Consider the following 14737-nt stretch of genomic DNA (forward strand, 5'->3'; position numbering starts at 1 on the left):
CATTCATCCACTCATTCAGCGGTCTGTATGGAGCGGTTCCTGCGTGCGGAGCACTGTACTGAGCGGTTGGGCAGGCCAAGTTGCGACCCGGGGGCGAGCCCCGCCTGGTCCCCGGAGGAGCTCCCGCCCGCCCTCCCTCCCCACTGACTGATTGATTGATTGATTCATTCATTCATTCACTCATTCAGTGGTCCGTATTGAGCGGTTCCTGCGTGCGGAGCACTGTACTGAGCGGTTGGGCAGGCCAAGTTGCGACCCGGGGGCGAGCCCCGCCTGGTCCCCGGAGGAGCTCCCGCCCTCCCTCCCTCCCTCCCCATTGATAGATAGATTGATTGATTGATTCATTCATTCACTCATTCAGTGGTCCGTATGGAGCGTTTCCTGCGTGCGGAGCACTGTACTGAGCGGTTGGGCAGGCCAAGTTGCGACCCGGGGGCGAGCCCCGCCTGGTCCCCGGAGGAGCCCCCTCCCTCCCCTCCCCATTGACTGATCGATTCATTCACTCATTCAGCGGTCCGTATCGAGCGGTTCCTGCGTGCGGAGCGCTGGACTGAGCGGTTGGGCAGGCCAAGTTGCGATCGGGGGGCGGAGCGCGGGCGAGCCCCGCCTGGTCCCCGGAGGCGCTCCCTCCCTCCCTCCCTCCCTCCCGGCCGGCCGCCCTCCCGGCCGTCCTCCCTCCCTCCCTCCCCCGGTCCCGGCCATATTGGCGAGCCGTGCCGGTCCTCGGCGGCGCCCGGCCCCCCGCGGACGGTCCCCGACACCCTCCCGCCGCCAACGCCGCCGCCGCCGCCGGCGCCGGCCCCGATCCTCCTCCGGCCCGGTCGGTCCCCCGTCCTCCTCCCTCCGTCCTCCGGCCCGGTCGGTCCCCCGTCCTCCTCCTCCGTCCTCCTCCTCCGGCCCGGTCCCCCGTCCTCCCCCCCCCTCCGTCCTCCGTCCCCCTCCGGCCCCGTCCCCCTCCGGCCCGGTCTCCCGTCCTCCTCCGCCCCCCTCCGTCCCCCTCCGTCCTCCGGCCCGGTCCCCCGTCCTCCTCCTCCTCCGTCCTCCGGCCCGGTCCCCCTCCGTCCTCCGGCCCCGTCCCCCTCCGGCCCGGTCCCCCGTCCCCCTCCGGCCCGGTCCCCCGTCCGTCCTCCTCCTCCGGCCCGGTCCCCCTCCGGCCCGGTCCCCCGTCCCCCTCCGTCCTCCGGCCCGGTCCCCCGTCCCCCTCCGTCCTCCGGCCCCGTCCTCCGTCCTCCGTCCCCCTCCGTCCTCCGGCCCCGTCCTCCGTCCTCCGTCCCCCTCCGTCCTCCGGCCCCGTCCTCCGTCCTCCGTCCCCCTCCGTCCTCCGGCCCGGTCCCCCGTCCCCCTCCGTCCTCCGGCCCCGTCCTCCGTCCTCCGTCCCCCTCCGTCCTCCGTCCCGGTCCCCCGTCCTCCTCCTCCTCCTCCTCCTCCTCCGTCCCCCTCCGTCCTCCGGCCCGGTCCCCCGTCCCCCTCCGTCCTCCTCCTCCTCCGTCCCCCTCCGTCCTCCGGCTCCGTCCTCCTCCTCCGTCCTCGTCCTCCGGCCCGGTCCCCCGTCCCCCTCCGGCCCGGTCTCCCATCCTCCTCCTCCTCCTCCGGTCCGGTCCCCCGCCCCCCGTCCCCCCTCCGCCCTCCCCCCGTCCCCCCTCCGCCCTCCCCCCGTCCTCCGCCGTCCCCCGCGTTGCGGGGCCCCCGGGCCCTCCGGCGGCCTGGCCCTCCCGGGGCCCCGGGGAGGGAGCCCCCACCCTCCCGCTCCCCCCGCTCCCCCCCGCTCCCTCCGGACTCGCCGCCGCCACCGCCGTCGCTCCTTCCCGCCGCCGCCGCCGCCGCCGCAGGTACCGGGGCCTTCCCTCCTTTATTTATTAGCATTTATTAAGCGCTTACTACGTGCAAAGCACTGTCCTAAGCGCCGCACAGTCCCCTCGCCCCCGTTGCAGGCTGCCGCAACTTGTACTTCCCAAGCGCTCACTACAGTTGATTGATTGCGGGGGGGCTCCCCCGGGCCCCTCCTCATTCATTCATATTTCTTGAGCGCTTACTACGTGCGGAGCACCGGACTGAGCGCTTGGGGAGTACAAGTTGGCAACGGATTCGTTCATTCAGTCGTATTTATTGTTGGCAGCATATTCATTCATCCATTCATAGTTATTGAGCGCCTACTGTGCACTGGACTAAGCGCTTGGGAAGTACAAGTTGGCAACGGATTCATTCATTCAGTCGTATTGTTGGCAGCATGTTCATTCATTCATTCATTCATAGTTATTGAGCGCTTACTGTGCGCTGGACTAAGCGCTTGGGAAGTGCAAGTTGGCAACGGATTCGTTCATTCAGTCGTATTTATTGTTGGCAGCATGTTCATTCATTCATTCATGGTTATTGAGCGCTTACTGTGCACTGGACTAAGCGCTTGGGAAGTACAAGTTGGCAACGGATTCATTCATTCAGTCGTATCGTTGGCAGCATATTCATTCATCCATTCATAGTTATTGAGCGCTTACTGTGCGCTGGACTAAGCGCTTGGGAAGTACAAGTTGGCGACGGATTCATTCATTCAGTCGTATTGGTGGCAGCATATTCATTCATTCATTCATAGTTGTTATCGAGCGCTTACTGTGCGCTAGACTAAGCACTTGGGAAGTACAAGTTGGCAACGGATTCATTCATTCAGTCGTATTTATTGTTGGCAGCATGTTCATTCATTCATTCATAGTTATTGAGCGCTTACTGTGCACTGGACTAAGCGCTTGGGAAGTACAAGTTGGCAACGGATTCATTCAGTCGTATTGTTCGCAGCATATTCATTCATTCATGGTTATTGAGCGCTTACTGTGCACTGGACTAAGCGCTTGGGAAGTGCAAGTTGGCAACGGATTCATTCATTCAGTCGTATTGTTGGCAGCGTATTCATTCATCCATTCATAGTTATTGAGCGCTTACTGTGCGCTGGACTAAGCGCTTGGGAAGTGCAAGTTGGCAACGGATTCATTCATTCAGTCGTATTGTTGGCAGCATATTCATTCATTCATAGTTATTGAGCGCTTACTGTGCACTGGACTGAGCGCTTGGGAAGTGCAAGGTGGCAACGGATTCATTCATTCGATCGTACTTATTGAGCGCTTACTGTGTGCAGAGCACCGGACTGAGCGCTTGGGAAGTACAAGTCGGCAACATGTAGAGACGGTCCCTACCCAACAACGGGCTCACGGTCTGGAAGGGGGAGACAGACGACACAAAACATCACCATCATCATCATCATCAATCGTATTTATTGAGCGCTTACTATGTGCAGAGCACTGTACTAAGCGCTTGGGAAGGACAAATTGGCAACATATAGAGACAGTCCCTACCCAACAGTGGGCTCACAGTCTAAAACATGCATTAATAAAGGCATATAGACTTATTCTTCATACTCAGAAAAAGGTACCACTGACTGCCCACGGCGGGCAGCGTGTGAGTGGGCCGTTGGCCGTTTGGATAAGCGCTTAGTACAGTGCTCTGCACACTGTAAGCGCTCAATAGATACGATTGAATGAATGGACGAGGCGCTTAGGAAGTACAAGTCGGCAACACATAGAGATGGTCCCTACCCAACAGTGGGCTCACAGTCTGGAAGGGGGAGACAGACAACACAAAACATCATCATCATCATCATCATCAATCGTATTTATTGAGCGCTTACTATGTGCAGAGCACTGTACTAAGCGCTTGGGAAGTGCAGATTGGCAACATATAGAGACAGTCCCTACCCAACAGTGGGCTCACAGTCTAAAACATGCATTAATAAAGGCATATAGACTTATTCTTCATACTCAGAAAAAGGTACCACTGACTGCCCACAGCGGGCAGCGTGTGAGTGGGCCGTTGGCTGTTTGGATAAGCGCTTAGTACAGTGCTCTGCACACTGTAAGCGCTCAATAGATACGATTGAATGAATGGACGAGGCGCTTAGGAAGTACAAGTCGGCAACACATAGAGATGGTCCCTACCCAACAGCGGGCTCACAGTCTGGAAGGGGGAGACAGACAACACAAAACATCATCATCATCATCATCATCAATCATATTTATTGAGTGCTTACTATGTGCAGAGCACTGTACTAAGCGCTTGGGAAGTGCAAATTGGCAACATATAGAGACAGTCCCTACCCAACAGTGGGCTCACAGTCTAAAACATGGATTAATAAAGGCATATAGACTTATTCTTCATACTCAGAAAAAGGTACCACTGACTGCCCACGGCGGGCAGCGAGTGAGTGGGCCGTTGGCCGTTTGGGTAAGCGCTTAGCACAGTGCCCTGCACACTGTAAGTGCTTAATAAATACGATTGAATGAATGGAATGGGAGGCACCACTGCTACCCCTTGGAGTTTGCGGCCTGCAGCACCCGGGGAAGGGACCCTCAGCTTGGCTGACCCTCCCCGGGGCCAAGGACCCAGCCCCCTGCACCGTCAGGGGTGCCCCTGCTCCCCCAGCCCCTGCCTGTCACCTGAAATAATAATAATAACAATAATGATGGCATTTATTAAGCGCTTACTACGTGCGAAGCACTGGGGAGGATCCAGGGTGATCAGGTTGTCCCACGGGGGGCTCACAGTCTTCATCCCCCTTTTACAGAGGAGGTCACCGAGGCACAGTGAAGTGACTTGCCCAATGTCACCCAGCTGACAATTGACGGAGTGGGGATTTGAACCCATGACCTCTGACTCCCAAGCCCGGGCTCTTTCCATTGAGCCACGCTGCTTCCCTTGATGGTGATGATGATGATGGTATTTGTTAAGCGCTTACTATGTGCCAAACACTGTTCTAAGCACTTAAGGTGATCATCTCTATATGTTGCCAACTTGTACTTCACAAGTGCTTAGTACAGTGCTCTGCACACAACGCTCAATAAATAACGATTGAATGAATGAAGTTGTCCCACGGGGGGGCTCACAGTTTTAATCCCCATTTTACAGATGAGGTTACTGAGGCACAGAGAAGTGAAGTGACTTGCCCAGAGTCACCCAGCTGAGAATTGACGGAGTGGGGATTTGAACCCATGACCTCTGACTCCCAAGCCCGGGCTCTTTCCATTGAGCCACGCTGCTTCCCTTGATGATGATGATGGTATTTAAGCGCTTACTATGTGCCAAGCACTGTTCTAAGCACTGGGGAGGTTATAAGGTGATCGTCTCTATATGTTGCCAACTAGCACTTCCCAAGCGCTTAGTACAGTGCTCTGCACACAGTAAGCGCTCAATAAATACGATTGAATGAATGAATGAATCAGGTTGTCCCATGGGGGGCTCACAGTTTTAATCCCCATTTTACAGATGAGGTTACTGAGGCACAGAGAAGTGAAGTGACTTGCCTAAAGTCCCCCAGCTGACAAGTGGCAGAACCAGAATTTGAACCCATGACCTTTGACTCCCAAGCCCGGGCTCTTTCCATTGAGCCACGCTGCTTCCCTTGATGATGATGATGGTATTTAAGCTCTTACTATGTGCCGAGCACTGTTCTAAGCACTGGGGAGGTTATAAGGTGATCATCTCTATATGTTGCCAACTTGTGCTTCCCAAGCGCTTAGTACAGTGCTCTGCACACAGTAAGCGCTCAATAAATACGATTGAATGAATGAATGAATGAATCAGGTTGTCCCACGGGGGGCTCACAGTTTTAATCCCCATTTTACAGATGAGGCCCAGAGAAGTGAAGTGACTTGCCCATAGTCCCCCAGCTGACAAGTGGCGGGGGCAGGATTTGAACCCACGACCTCTGACTCCCAAGCCCAGGCTCTTTCCATTGAGCCACCTGCTTCTCTTGCCCTACTTCCCCCCCACCCCTGGGTGTTTACCCTTTACACTTTTTGGGGGTGGGGGATTGCCCACTTGCTTGCAGAAAGGAGTCTAGCACGGGGGATCCCCATTTACCTCGAAGACAAATTTAATTCCCTCCCCGTCGCCGGACCAATGATGTGCCCACCCTGGGACTCCTAGGATGCTTTATGTTCTTTAATACGTTTTGCCGAAAACGACGTGCAAGGCCGTTTCTCCAGAAACCGTTGAAAGTGGAGGTTTTGTCCAGCCCGTCATTAACGGGCCTGGTGGTGGTCACCCCGGCCTGATGGAAACGGAGTGGGGAAGGAGGATAATCAGGATTTAATTTGACAAACAAGCATCCCCCAAGCAGCCGTTACCCGGTTACGATAGTGGTTTAGAGGCCGCGTTTCAGTGACGCTTACTGGTTTATACAAAGGACGTCGCTCTGAATGGACAACGGTCCTTTAAATTGTACTGGTTGTAATGGACAACGGTCCTTTAAATTGTACTGCTTAGATAGTGCCTTAATGCATTTGGCAAAAGTCCATCAGATAACTTGGAACAAGAATGGCCTAGGCTTGAAAACTTTTCTTTGGGGAGTCCCTTGTTTTTGAATTAAGGAACCCTTCAAATCACTGAAAATCTGTTGCTTTTGATGCCCGGATGATTGCGTGAAAGAATGCTAATCTCCAGTTTCCTGTCAACTCAGAAAATATATGGGCCTCTTTTGGAGGGCGAATCATTTTCGTTTCAACTGTGAAGAAAAAGTTAAGGGAGAATTATACCCACAGTGTAAAACAAGCCTTTTGCTGTTCATTACCCTTGTACAATTTCCTATAAAACTTTAGGGGAAGATTGGAATGAAAATTGCTGAGTTTATGTAAGAGGGGAAGTTGAAACAACTCTGTTATTTAAAAAAAAAAGGGTAAATGTTTATGCCAGAGAACTTGTGGGGACAGTCTAGGGAAGGTGTCTCATTAGAAGTTAGAGAAAATCAGAATGACCGAGACATTCATTTTAGTTGGTAGTGCTAGCCATAATTAATCACCGTAACCACAGGGTGTTGGTCTGGCTTCAGTTGTTTGTAGCTACAGAGCATTTTTTCATATCCACCCTTAACTTGAGAAAACTTTCTTCACCTATACAGGATATGAAGTGCAGATGTGTGGAATCCGAGGGATAAGTTGGTTTCCATTTGTGTTGACATGGTTATTTAAAGTTGAAATCAGACTGGGCCCAGGCTAAGGCCCGAAAATAGCAACCCAGAAAGAGGATGGGAAATAAACTGAACGGCGGTTGCCCTCTAAGAGTTTGGTATACCCCATCCCCGATACTGGGGAGCTGGCCTGGGTTTGCACGTGGCCTAGGATTTCCCCCAACGCGCACGCGGTAACACGCTATCGTCCTGAAGGACACTGAGTCTCAAAATAGACGGGTGCATAGCTAAGTAAGGTCAGAGTGACCAAGCTTAGCTACAGAGTCTCACGGGTCATCGTATTCCACAATAACCCTGCCCAGGGCTATTTTCAGCTAAAGAACCCACAGAACAGATGAGACTGGGAATTCTGCTTTAAATATACCCTTCCCCTGTTCCGGGCTTAGCCCTGGTGAATCAATGAATGTTATTCTCCCCTCCCCACCCTGACATGTGAATAATGTCTTAAACTATGGCAGCCAGTTAGACAGTCATAAGGAGTTACATGAATTCTATGGGTAGTGAGTCTCAAACTCTTTATCCCTGTTTCCCAAGAGTCTCCCCTAAACAAGTCATCATAGGAAAAAAAATCGGGTTTAAAAGATAAAAATTTCAAAACTCGCCCAAAGTGAAGAAACAAGACCTGTTGCAAACAGGAACTTGGGGCGGAGGAAGGAACATCTTTCAAGGAATGCATACAAGGATCATTTAAAAAGGCTATTAGTAGATGTCAGCAGAATGAAGCTTACGGAATCCGCAGGACTGCCCGACAGTCGTAATATAGGAGGGGCACTTAGGTGTAAAAATCAAGCGATTCGACAACTTATTTAGTTGCGTCTCTAATGAAGATGTCCTCATCCAGGTTCTTTCTGGGCAGAAAGAGTTACTGGAGTATTCCTTCATTCAATCGTATTTATTAAGCACTTACTGTGTGCAGAGCACTGTACTAAGCGCTTGGGAAGTACAAGTCGGCAACAAAGAGACAGTCCCCACCCAACAACGGGCTCACAGTCTAGAAGGGGGAGGCAGACAACAAAACAAAACATGTAAACAGGTGTCAAAGCCGTCAGAATAAATAGAATTATAGTTATATGCACATCATTAATAAAATATAGTAAATATGTACAAGTAAAACAAGTAGAGTAATAAATATGTACAAATATATACAAGTGCTGTTGGGTTGGGGGGCGATGGGGAGGAGGAGAGGAAAAAGGGGGCTCAGTCTGGGAAGGCCTCCTGGAGGAGGTGAGATTTTAGTAGGGCTTTGAAGGGAGGAAGAGAGCTAGTTCGGCGGATGTGTGGAGGGAGGATATTCCAGGCCAGGGGAAGGACTTGGGCCGGGGGTCGACGGCGGGACGGGCCAGAACGAGGCCCAGTGAGGAGGTTAGCGGCACAGGAGCGGAGGGTGTGGGCTGGGCTGGAGAATGAGAGAAGGGAGGAGAGGTAGGAGGGGGCGAGGTGATGGACAGCCTTGAAGCCGAGAGTGAGGAGTATTTCCTTGATTCGTAGGTTGACAGGCAACCACTGGAGATTTTTGAGGAGGGGAGTGACATGCCCAGAGCGTTCCTGTACAAAGATAATCCGGACAGCAGAGTGAAGTATAGACTGAAGCGGGGAGAGACAGGAGGATGGGAGATCAGAGAGGAGGCCGATGCAGTAATCCAGTCGGGATAGGATGAGAGATTGAACCAGCAGGGTAGCGGTTTGGATGGAGAGGAAAGGGCGGATCTCGGCGATGTTGCGGAGGTGAGCCCGGCAGCTTTTGGTGACGGATTGGACGTGAGGGGTGAACGAGAGAGCGGAGTCAAGGATGACACCAAGGTTGCGGGCTTGTGAGACGGGAAGGATGGTAGTGCCGTCTACACTGACGGGAAAGTCAGGGAGAGGACAGGGTTTGGGAGGGAAGATAAGGAGCTCGGTCTTGGACATGTTGAGTTTTAGATGGCGGGCGGGCATCCAGATGGAGATGTCCTGAAGGCAGGAGGAGATACGAGCCTGGAGGGAGGGAGAGATAGCAGGGGTGGAGATGTAGATTTTTGGGTGTCATCAGCATAGAGATGATAGTTGAAGCCGTGGTATAGATAGAGAACAGGAGTGGATTTTGGTAACCCCGTAGTGTGTTTGTGATTAAATGGGTCAAGAAGATATTAAATCAATCAATCATATTATTGAACACTTACGATATGCAGAGCACTGAACCGAGGGGGTAGGGGAGGGCCTCATGGAAGAGATGGGATTTCAGTAAGTCTTCTAAGGTGGGGACCAGATGTCACTGTTCCAAAAGTTCTGAGGGGATTCTGTGGAATTTTTGGCAAGAACGTGTAACCTCACTGTTAACGGTCAGTGGCATTTAGCGAGTGCTTCCTGTGTGCTGAGCATTGTGCCAAGTGCTTAGGAGGGGACGGCATAATAGAGTCGACAGACACGGTCTCTTCCCACAAGAAGCTTACAGTCTAGATATATTTGATGTAGATGTTGGGTGTAGCCGCAAGACTTCTTAAGCGATGTGCCTCTGTTCCTGCTCACTTTAGTGGGAAATGGAACCTGCCCATGAAAACCTGGGCCCTTGGGGATGCACTCCAAGTCCCAGTGGGAATGTGACTGGCGAGGAGGTGAATGAATGAGTGAGTGAGTGATTGATTGGTGCTACACAAACCACTAGCACTTAGAATCAATTCCTTTGTGCAGGGGCTCAATCTCTTATACTCGGGACCGAGGCTTGTTGATCATTCATGGTGGCTATAACCAGGACAGGACTGGTGAATTACCAATGTAACTTCCGCCTCCAAGAAATTCCAGAGTTGTTCCTGGAAATTATACACTGCCCGGGCTCGCTTCCGTACTGGCAGACTGGTAGGAGCTGTAAGTTTGGCGTCAGTGAGGAACTTAGAAGTCTTTTGGGGGATAGAGAAAGGGGGAGTTGACTTGTGTGCTTCACGAAGTTACTCGAGAGAATCGTTCAAGCATATGAATAGAGAGGAAAGTTCACCACAATTAGGGGGTTCAACGATTAAGAGCTGGGGAGCGGCCGGAAGGCCGCGCCATCGATGGCGAAGGTTTCCAGCGAGGAATCACGAGGGCATCTTGTGTGGTGGACATGTTTTAGGGGGAAATCTGGGAAAATAGCCGGCTAACATAGTAGCCAAGACCTCCGTGGCTGCTGGCTCATCACACGACGCTCCCACTAATGCTGCGCTCGCCTCAAGGGTTTTGCGCAGAGATCTCTCGCGTGTCCTTGGCATTGGGCTCCATCCCCCCTCCTGTCTACTTGCATATTACCCTTCGCCCCAGTAGTAACTCAGGGGCGAGACGAGAGCGGACAGCAGGCTCTAAGCAAACCATCAACCGCCTGTTATTTTATGGTGTTAAGTGCTTAGAATGTGCCAGGCGCTGGGGTAGATTCAAGCTAATCAAATCGCTGTCCCACATGGAGCTCACAGTCATAGTCCCCATTTTACGGGTGAAGTAACTGAGGCCCGGAGAAGTGAAGCGACTTGTCCAAGGTCACACAGCAGACGAGTGGTGGAGTCGGGAGTAGAATCCAGGTTTTCCGTCTCCCGGGCCCGTACTCTATCCACTAGTTCACGCTGCTCCTCTGCCCTTCACCCTGAGCCCGTTGTTGGGTAGGGATCGTTGCTATATATTGCCAACTTGTACTTCCCAAGCGCTTAGTACAGTGCTCTGCACACAGTAAGCGCTCAATAAATACGATTGAATGAATGGGTGAACACAGGGTCTCCGCCTGGAAGTCTCCCCGTCAAAAGCTCCCGCCGTGGTCGCCAGGTAGAGGATGAAGCAGTATTGCACAGGGATCAGAGTGGCCCTTTTTTTTTTCCTTTAATGGTATTTGTTAAGTGCTTACTATGTCTAACCCTGTTCATTCAATCATTTATTGAGCGCTTCCTGTGCGCAGAGCGCTTGGGAAGTACAAGTCGGCAACATCTAGAGACGGTCCCTACCCAACAACGGGCTTACAGTCTAGAAAGGGGAGACAGACAACAAAACAAAACATGTAGACAGGTGTCAAACCGTCAGAATAAATAGAATTTCAGCTATATGCACATCGCTAACAAAGTAGAGTAGTAAATACGTTCTAAATGCTGGGGTAGATACAAGTTAATCAAGTTGGACACAGTCCCTGGCCTACTTGGGGCTCACAGTCTTAATCCCCGTTTCGCAGATGAGGTAACCGAGGCACAGAGAAGATAAAGTGACTTGCCCAAGGTCACACTAACCGTTAGAGGCACAGCCTGCTGACAGCCGAGGGGGGCTTCTTTGCGTGCACCCCGTGATCCGGCCGGAGCGGTGGAACCGGTTCTTGGACCCTACTTGTGAATAGGAGACGCCGTCGCATAGATGGGAGCCGGGGGGCCGGATCTAATTATGTTGCCAATTTGTACTTCCCAAGCGCTTAGTACAGTGCTCTGCACATAGTAAGCGCTCAATGAATACGATTGATGATTGATGATAATTTGGACCATCAAAAGCGAATCAGAAAGGTTCATCATGAAGGGCTTTGCAAAAAGAAAACCGTGGAATTAGAAATCTATTCTAGCCATAAATTAGGAAATTAAGTGGCATAAAAGGGAACAGTACGAGGACCAGGTTTACTGTTTTCATACATATGGATCGCTTCCGTAATAATAATAATAATGACATTTATTAAGCGCTTACTATGTGCAAAGCACTGTTCTAAGCGCTGGGGAGGTTACAAGGTGATCAGGTTGTCCCACAGGGGGCCCACAGTCTTAATCCCCATTTTCCAGATGAGGTAACTGAGGCCCAGAGAAGTGAAGTGACTTGCCCAAGGTCACACATCTGACAAGTGGCGGAGCCGGAATTTGAACCCATGACCTCTGACTCCAAAGCCCGGGTTCTTTCCACTGAGCCACGCTGCTTCCTAGGATCTTCCGTAGGATGATCTAGTGAAATCCCCAAGTTTACAGAAGACACTAAAGACTTGTGGGTGTTGAAATGCCATGCTAGTGAGCATAAATTTCAGGATTATCTCAAAGTTGAGTGAGTCAATAGCAGTGTTTTATATGATCAAGTGATGATATTAATAATTACGGTATTTGTTAAGATCTTACTATGTCAATCAATCAATCAATCATATTTATTGAGCACTTACTGTGTGCAGAGCACTGTACTACGCGCTTGGGAAGTACAAGTTGGCAACATATAGAGACAGTCCCTACCCAACAGTGGGCTTGCAGTCTAAAAGGGGGAGACAGAGAACAAAACCAAACATACTAACAGAATAAAATAAGTAGAATAGATATGTACAAGTAAAATAAATAAATAAATAGAGTAATAAATATGTACAAACATATATACATATATACAGGTGCTGTGGGGAAGGGAAGGAGGTAAGATGGGGGGGGATGGAGAGGGGGACGAGGGGGAGAGGAAGGAAGGGGCTCAGTCTGGGAAGGCCTCCCAGCACTATGTGCCTAGTGCTGTTCATTCATTCAGTCATATTTATTGAGCGCTTACTGTGTGCAGAGCACTGTACTAAGCGCTTGGGAAGTACAAGTTGGCAACATGTAGAGACGGTCCCTACCCAACAGTGGGCTCACAGTCTAGTTCTCAGCACTTAGGTAAGAGTGAGTTAGGTTGGACACAACCCCTGTCCCACACTGGACTCACAGTCTTAAGAGAAGCAGCGTGGCTCAGTGGAAAGAGTACGGGCTTGGGAGTCAGAGGTCATGGGTTCGAATCCTAGCTCCGCCACTTGTCTGCTGTGTGACTTTGGGCAAGTCACTTAACTTCTCTGTGTCTCAGTTCCCTCATCTGCAAAATGGGGATTAAGACTGTGAGCCCCACGTGGGACAACTTGATTGCCTTGTATCCCCCCCACAGTGCTCAGAACAGTGCTTTGCACATAGTAAGCACTTAACAAACACCATTATTATTATTATTAATTCTCGTTTTTTACAGATGAGGTGACAGGCACAGAGAAGTTAAGTGACTTGCTCAAGGTCACACAGCAGACGTGGCAGAGATGGGATCAGAACCCATGACCACCGGACTCTCAGGCCTGTGCTCTATCCACTGTGCCGTGTTGCTTCCACTAAGCCATGCCATGATGGGCAGGGAGTGTGTCTGCTGAGTCTATCGTATTCTCCCGAGTCCTTGGAAGGTTTTTTCCTTAAAGTGAAAATACTTCTGAGGAAATTTCAGCTATAACAATCTACTGTCCCCTGCCTCAGGAAAGAGATTTTGGAATCATTAGTGATTGATCCCTCGAAGCATCGGCTTAGTGAGTGGTGATAAGGAAGTCAGAAAATGAGGTTATCTTTTTATCACTGATTACCGAGGGATAAGTGAAAATGCTACCTTTCCCACCCCTCAGATATTTGAACGGTTTGTACCTGTGCTGAATAATTATACAGCATACATTAACGCACTATAGGTACAGAAGGTGTCTGGCTTAAATGCAATTTTCTTGGGTATTTAAATTCACAGTTCTAGTGAGTAAAGAGGGCTTTAGTTTTTTTGATACTATTCAAAATGGGGGAAAAAAGTGGGAAGACAGCTGAGGAGGCACACTGCTATGTTATTTATGTTTTAAATTTAAGGAGATCAGAGTAAAGAAGTATCTACGTTAACAGAGACGTATTCTATTTATTGGCATGACTGAAATATTGAAAGGATTCTGTTAATTGGTTAATTCTGTTCAGAGGTGGTTCGCTTCTCTGAGAGAGGATGTAGGATGGGTACATGAGAAGCAGCATGGCCCAGTGGAAAGATCCCGGATTTTGGAGTCAGAGGCCATGGGTTCAAATCGTGGCTCTGCCAATTGTCAGCTGTGTGACTTTGGGCAAGTCACTTAACTTATCTGTGCCTCAGTTACCTCATCTGTAAAATGGGGATTAAAACTGTGAGCCCCCCGTGGGACAACCTGATCACCTTGTAACCTCCCCAGCTCTTAGAACGGTGCTTTGCACGTAGTAAGTGCTTAACAAATACCATTATTATTATTATTATTATTACTTAGAGAATGGTATGGTGAAGGAGAATTCTGTTTCTGCCTTGAGTGTCGCTTTGGATTGGAGAGTGGATTTAGGCATGGGGAATTAGATTCCTCCTCCACCTGTCTCTGCCTTTGCCTTCTCTCTGGGTTCCTCTATAGTCTGATTTCCATCAGCTCCCTAATCTCTCCTTCCTCCTGTCCCAGGCTCCCCTCCGTCATGACATTCCTTGTGAACGTCTAAGTGGCACCGCTAATTCTGTCGTTCACTGAGCGTCAGGGATCAAAGACCTAAGATAAAGTAGAGGAAAATTACAACTTTTCAGAGCTTTGATTTAAGGAACTACCATTTGGGGTGGTGATTTTTTGACATTCAGACAAGTGGCTGACTCTATTAACTCGTGATGTAATGAAGTGTGAGCCGCTTGTTGGCTCTCTCGTGGATCAATCAGTGGTATTTACTGTATGCAGAGCACTGTGCTGATCGCTTGGGAGGGTACAGTAGAGGAAATAGCATCAGGAGACAACAGATGAGGCTTCAGAACGAAGAACCCGCACAGAGGAATCGATTGTAGTTCTAGTGGTTTGCATGGAGCAACTCAAAAGGGGATTTAGCCTGTGAGCCCCACGTGGGACAACCTGATCACTTTATATCCACCCCAGCGCTTAGAACAGTGCTTCGCACATAGTAAGCGCTTAACAAATGCCATCATTATTATTATTATTATTATTAACTCACCCTCCTTTGACCTTGCCCTGCCACCTTCCTTTTCGGACAT

At 50.6% G+C, this 14737-nt stretch overlaps 1 protein-coding gene across 2 annotated transcripts in view; it reads left to right on the forward strand.

Annotated features, from left to right (window-relative positions):
* The first annotated feature begins 803 nt into the window (after positions 1-803).
* RDX (radixin) overlaps positions 804-14737 on the forward strand; it is a 63085-nt gene continuing 49151 nt past the window's right edge. Inside the window, exon 1 of one of the 2 annotated variants that reach the window (XM_038761578.1) lies at positions 804-820. The gene's annotated coding sequence lies outside the window, so the exon portion shown is untranslated. Of the gene's footprint in view, positions 821-1805; positions 1830-14737 lie in introns of those variants that run through there. The other variant, XM_038761577.1, reaches the window with a different exon arrangement.

The sequence above is a fragment of the Tachyglossus aculeatus genome, chromosome 20, assembly GCF_015852505.1.
Source record: "Tachyglossus aculeatus isolate mTacAcu1 chromosome 20, mTacAcu1.pri, whole genome shotgun sequence".
In the NCBI taxonomy this organism is placed as follows: domain Eukaryota; kingdom Metazoa; phylum Chordata; class Mammalia; order Monotremata; family Tachyglossidae; genus Tachyglossus; species Tachyglossus aculeatus.